Here is a 6,000-nt window from a genome sequence, read left to right as displayed (position 1 = left end):
TGTCCCACTGGTTTCTGAAGAGGTACTATGAAGCCCAAAGATGTCTGTCGCCATATTGGAAATTCTGACTTGCAGCTAATCTAGAAACTGGCAAAGGGTTGGGGTTGAGGCTACAGCCTTGCCACCTGGCAGACAGCTACAACACAGCCATCTGTCAGTCAAATCACAGCCTTAATTATGACTAATTATGCATATCTCTTGTCCTTAAAATAAACATACTGGTAATGTTATGAAACAGAATTCACTCCCTCTACAGTTATTACAAATAAAGAAATTAGATCTTGAGATAAAAAACCCTTTTTGAACCAGGTTGTGAACATCATTGTTCTAAAAACAATGGATATTTTTATACAGGTTTTGGGTCATAATGTGGTCTCCTTTACTTTTGGAGACAGCCTGAAGTGGAGACTCAAGGAACTGCAATTTTTCACACATAAGTGTTTCATTTCTTAACACTGGAGGTTGCTGCCTGGTTTTAAAGGTATGTAATGAACAGTCAAGCAATGTGCCCTTGAACTATCTTTGTAAGTAGGGACATGAGTATTGAGATTTTCTTACAATATTTGTAGGAATAACACAAAGTTACCTCTACAATTACACAGCAATATTTTATTAATTTATTAAACCAACTGTATTTATTAAGCCAATAATTAAAAAGAAAACACAAAAGGAAAGGGTTAAAAGAAAGCTTAACATTTTGTGTTGGCAAGTTTCAGAGTTTACAGTTTGTCAAACTAAACATGATTAGTTTAAATCCTCACATTCAGGGGAGGTGTTTGTTTTAGTTCAAAAATTCCAGTGAACAGCTTCCTGTTGTGTTGTGTTGTCAAAGTGTCAAGTATAACTGTTAAGGACTCAAAGGGTGTCAAGTGGTGTGAGCATATCATTAAACTTTAGTCAAAGTGAAATTCTCACAGGCAAGGAAGTCATTCTTTTACAGGAAAATGACATACATGCCACACACGTCATCGCATTGAAACGTGCATGTTGTTAGAAGCTTGCTCGCAAACACACTACCACACAGAAGCTTATGCAAAAGTTGTCCCTGTACACACAGTAACACACACACACACACGCCCTACACGTTCGCTCAGTTTAATCAGCACACACATGCAGCACATCCGCCAGACTGCCTGTGCTTACACATCCAACCCCTTCCCTTCCCACAAGCAAAATATTTGCTCTTGTATAGATACGAGCCTGAATGAGTAGATAGCATTTCAGCAGAGTATTCAACCTTCCACCTCTTTCATTCTCATGCTCTCCAAATCTTCCCAGTGGTGAATGAATACCCTCCAAGACTGTGTTGAGGCTGACATTAGCCCAGTATCAAAAACATCCTTATCATTTGTTTCAGGGGAACACTGCTGTCAACACAATGGTGCACAGAGCTCTCACACAAAGAGGGTGCGTCAACTTTTAAAAAAAAAGTGTTAGCTCAGCTTTAGTAAAACCACAGTATGATGTCATCTGATCACATGGGGTGTTTAAATAATCAAACACCTTTAAGACATGTTCGTGTGCCTGAGTGTCAGCATCTCTGATGTCTGAGTGGATCAAGGCTAATCTTATTGTAGTCTGTGTGGATTCTGATCACATGGTTTGTAACCACCATGGGCAAACTCATTTAAGATAACAAATAGTGTTTATTACAGATTAATGCAATTGAACTGTTTCTTAAAAGGAGTCTGAAAGTTGTTGACGTTGGTAATGAATGTTTATCATCTGTCTCTTAATCGCATCTACATCATGTTTCATGAGTTTTCATCGTTGAAGAGATTTCACATGTTAAAATAAATAAATAATGTATGCAGAAGGTGAAATTCAACTTTAAACTTTAATTATCGCTTTTATAAAATAGGGTCTTGAGCATTAAAACAACCATCATGGAATCAGATCTTTGGATTTAAGTTTGTTCTTTCTGACAGTATCAGGTTCCCATAGCCCTGTAACAACCATAGACTGTATAATAATGGATGTTGTCTCTGTGACGTTTTGAAGCCTATTGTCTGTGGTTGCCATATTGGAAATGCTGACTCAGCTACAGGGTGCCCACCTGTCAGTCAAGTCAGCCGTACCTTTATTTAGGAATCTCGTCAAATTAACCTTTTTAAAAAATAACCAGCTACAATTAGCTATTCAGACCAAAACCATTTAAACCGCATTCTTTATTTTTGCTGTAAAGATCATCTTTCTTGAAACAGGTGCATATGTGTTTTCTGGACTTTCTGGAGCCAGCTTCAATCTGACGCTCAAGGAACTACAGTTTTTCAAACTTCTGCATTAGCTTCATATTTTAAGACTGAAGGTTATGGCATGGTACTGACACAGAAGCCTAGGCATGTAACCTGACGTTCATCTTCTCAAAATTGTAAATACTTGTATAAACAATACAAACCACACACCTTGTGAAATGGGTGACCTTGTCTTTCTTCACGGGTCCCATTTTTTGGTGGCTTACAGTTACAAATATTGTTCATAATTCCCCAAGTTCTTTCCACTTTCTCTTGTAGCTAATGTGTGTATTTACTCTAACATGATTTTCAGGTACTTAATCTATCGCTGGCCTTAAATGATTGACATCTGATACCTTTGAACACATGAGAAGAGTTATATAAAAGGCGGGCCCCTGAATCAGGCTGTGCTTTAACAGGATAGTAAGTGCTTAAACTATGTCCTCTAGCTGCAGGCAAACAACCACACATATAATGAATAATGTTGCTCAAGAAACATATCTCTAAATCAATACTGTACAGAATACAGTAAAAAAAGGACCCCCTGTTTATGAACAACACATGGGATAAACGGACAAAAAGGCTAAAGTAGGGAATGGGGTAATGGAAAGTTAACGAGTGGATGGCGAGGTCATCTGAGCTGTTGTTGAGGATGGACCCTCAGCCCCCCACCCCCCCACCCCCCACCCCAACACGAGCTCACAACCCGCTTTTCTCCTGGCCCTCGTACGGTAATTGGGCTCTCACATCAAACAGGCTTCATTAGAAGGAGTCCAGGAGCTGCTAATCCCCTGCTGTCACACACAGGGGTAGAACGGTTTTGTGGTGCATGGCGTCTGCCACGCCGAACAAAACATCTTGAGGAAACATCAAAGCCCTCCTCATCTGCACCCCCCAAAAACTTAAGACCTGTGTGTGCGTATGTGTGTGTGTATGTTTGTGTGTGTGTTATTCACTTGCCTGTACTGTGCCTTTGCTATCTGCTGACGCTGATGGCTGAACAGGACAGACGTTCTTTTAGCCGACAAGTCATCTGGAAACAAAAGAGCACTTTGGTTAAAAACGTCAGACATCAGTGGGGAACAGTCTCTACTCAGGTACAATGGGGCCACAGTGATGCCCCGACTCTTAGTATGGGTGGGGCCCCATCATACAAACCCTCACTTTTACTCAACATCACACTCTAGCACATTCATGAATTTACTGTTGACTTAAGCTGCACACAAAAGACGAGATTAAAGATGATTTCTTTTGAAGTTTTTATCTTTAATGTCTGCAGTGGAAAGTGCCCTGTGGCACATGAGCTTAATTGCACTCAAATCAATTGAAAAACTTGCACATATTTCATGTCATGCCATGACACATGTTGAATGCCAAAGAGATGATTACAACAGGTACTAACACAGACAGAGAACCACACTTATAGATATATAGAAAGGTTAACACTTGATATGTGCAAAGAAAAAAAAATGTCCTTAAACAAAGCTTCCCTGGTTTGATTCTTGACATGTCAATATGCAGGTGATAACTGAAACCAGCCTCCAGCTTCTCTGATTAAAGGCAGTATAACACTTACTCTTATCATATCATTTATTCTCTTTTATTAGCCTGCTAAGCTGTTCAGCAGCTGTGCTCCTGATGCTTCCATTGACACACACACACACACACACACACACACACACACACACACACACACACACACACACACACACACACACACACACACACACACACACACACACACACACACACACACAAAAACAAAAATATTCTTTCCCACCCATCCCTTCCTATCTCAGTTAACCTGACTCATCAGTGCAGCTGACCTCTTCAGCCACACACACACACACACACACACACACACACACACACACACACACACACACACACACACACACACACACACACACACACACACACACACACACACACACACACTGAGGATGTGCTGACAGGGAAGAGACTACCGGCTCTTAATTAGCAGGAAGTTGCAGTGTCAAGGTGTCACAGGCGTTTAGTGCATGCTAGCAGTGCTAGTCTGTCCCTCTATTGATTCCCTCCGGGAATGCTTTGTTGTCGCTTTCCCGGCATCAAACGCCCGACCGCCATTAACCGCCTGGACCGCAGCCGTTTTTCCTCCCTGCTGTGTTTGATTCTCTCCTAAATGAGAAACACAGCCATTTAGAGACTCAGATGTTTTGATTTTGACCCTAGGCTTGAAAGCTGGATGAAGAGGGAGGGGGGAAAGGAGGAGAAGGGGACATCCTAATTGGCAATTTGGGATCCTCCATAGCGGATGGGCACTCGAGTAAGAAATTATTTGGCCTGCCTACTTTCATCTTCCCATCTTCTCCTGATGCCACCTCCCTCTACCCCAGGTTTCCCTTGCAACCATTTGTTTTCCCGCTTGTCAGGTCTTTAACTCACACAAACACACACACATACACTTCGCCATGAGTGTGTAGGGGTGGTCCATGTGTCTGTTGGCAGGGGCCAGCCAGTGCAGCTTTACGGAGCAACTCTTCCCAGGCTGAGTTGTAATTGTCAAGGAGGGCGACCGTGGCTTCCTTTTTAAATCCCGCCGAGCAGAACATTTATTGAGGGAAGCATTAGGGCTGGACGGGGAGGCGGAGGTGGGAGGGCGACACAACGGACCCAAGGCCTGAGCATCAAAGACTGGACCAGACAAGGTGGGACAGAAGGGAGAGAGAAAGTGACAGAGGAAATGAGAGATGGGAAACTACAAGAGGACATTCCTAGTTTTTCTCAGTTCTGGATTGTAATTACACAACTCATGAAGACTTGTGCAGCCTGTCAGTCTTTCCAAACATTAATAACTCTCATTCTCAAATTAACTGCTAAATGGATTAATTCAGAGAAAAATTGTGGGATTGAGAAGTCATCAGTTCCCCTCAAATTTGTCAGGCATCGGGCTGAAAACCACAGGTGTAAATCAGTCCTCAGCTTGATGGCTTGTCTCTCCACCTGCCAGCCTTTGAGCAAAGACTAGTATTATCTGACGGGCCAAACACAGAAAAGAAAGGGTTAAACACCGGTGCATGAGGCAAACACATGTTCAAACACACCGACATGGGGCACATGGGAACACAGACACACAATCCCTGTCTTCCATTACTCGATATTGTTTGCAAGCTCCAAGGGTGGAACCTTCCTCTCTCTCTCTCTCTCTATCTCTGTCTGTCTGTCTGTCTGTCTGTCTGTCTGTCTGTCTGTCTGTCTGTCTGTCTGTCTGTCTGTCTGTCTCCCTCTCTCTCCCTCTCTCTCCCTCTCTCTCCCTCCTCTCTCTGTGTGCCGATGCTTGCTCGGCCGCAGGGCCGAGGAATGTGTGAGAGCCATGTGTCAAATCCCCAGACTGTGGGAAAGTGCTGCTCTCTGCTGAACTCCCTCCTCCCTCCCTCCCTCCCTCTCTCCTTCCCTGTGCGCCTCTCTCCCTCCCTCCCTCCCTCCCTCCCTCCCTCTCTCATTTCGTTGGACCACTCTCCAGGCGAGTGCCCTGCCCCGCTCCAGCCCTGTGCTAGTGTGTGTGCATGCAAGTGTGTGTGTGTATGTGCGCGTGCCTGCATGCCTCACAGCACACAGGAAGTGAGCAGAGAGCGTCTGCCAGCGGAGCTCCGCCTGGAACTGTCGCTTCCTGCAGACAGTTTCTATGCCAACACCAAGCCCTAAACAACACACACACACACACACACACATATATAGGCAACCTTCTCAACTCCCCGTCAGGCACAGCCAAGACGCCCCGAGT

General features: G+C 43.8%; 1 long non-coding RNA gene across 1 annotated transcript in view; it reads right to left on the bottom strand.

The window, feature by feature from the left end:
- Positions 1–3,190: 3,190 nt before the first annotated feature.
- The window catches only part of LOC117805822, a 42,429-nt gene continuing 39,619 nt past the window's right edge, over positions 3,191–6,000 (bottom strand). The window contains exon 3 of the long non-coding RNA XR_004629529.1: positions 3,191–3,267. This is a non-coding gene — a long non-coding RNA (uncharacterized LOC117805822). The remainder of the gene's footprint in view (positions 3,268–6,000) is intronic.

The sequence above is a fragment of the Notolabrus celidotus genome, chromosome 2, assembly GCF_009762535.1.
Source record: "Notolabrus celidotus isolate fNotCel1 chromosome 2, fNotCel1.pri, whole genome shotgun sequence".
Lineage (NCBI taxonomy): Eukaryota > Metazoa > Chordata > Actinopteri > Labriformes > Labridae > Notolabrus > Notolabrus celidotus.
This window is presented reverse-complemented; position numbering and strand designations above follow the sequence as displayed.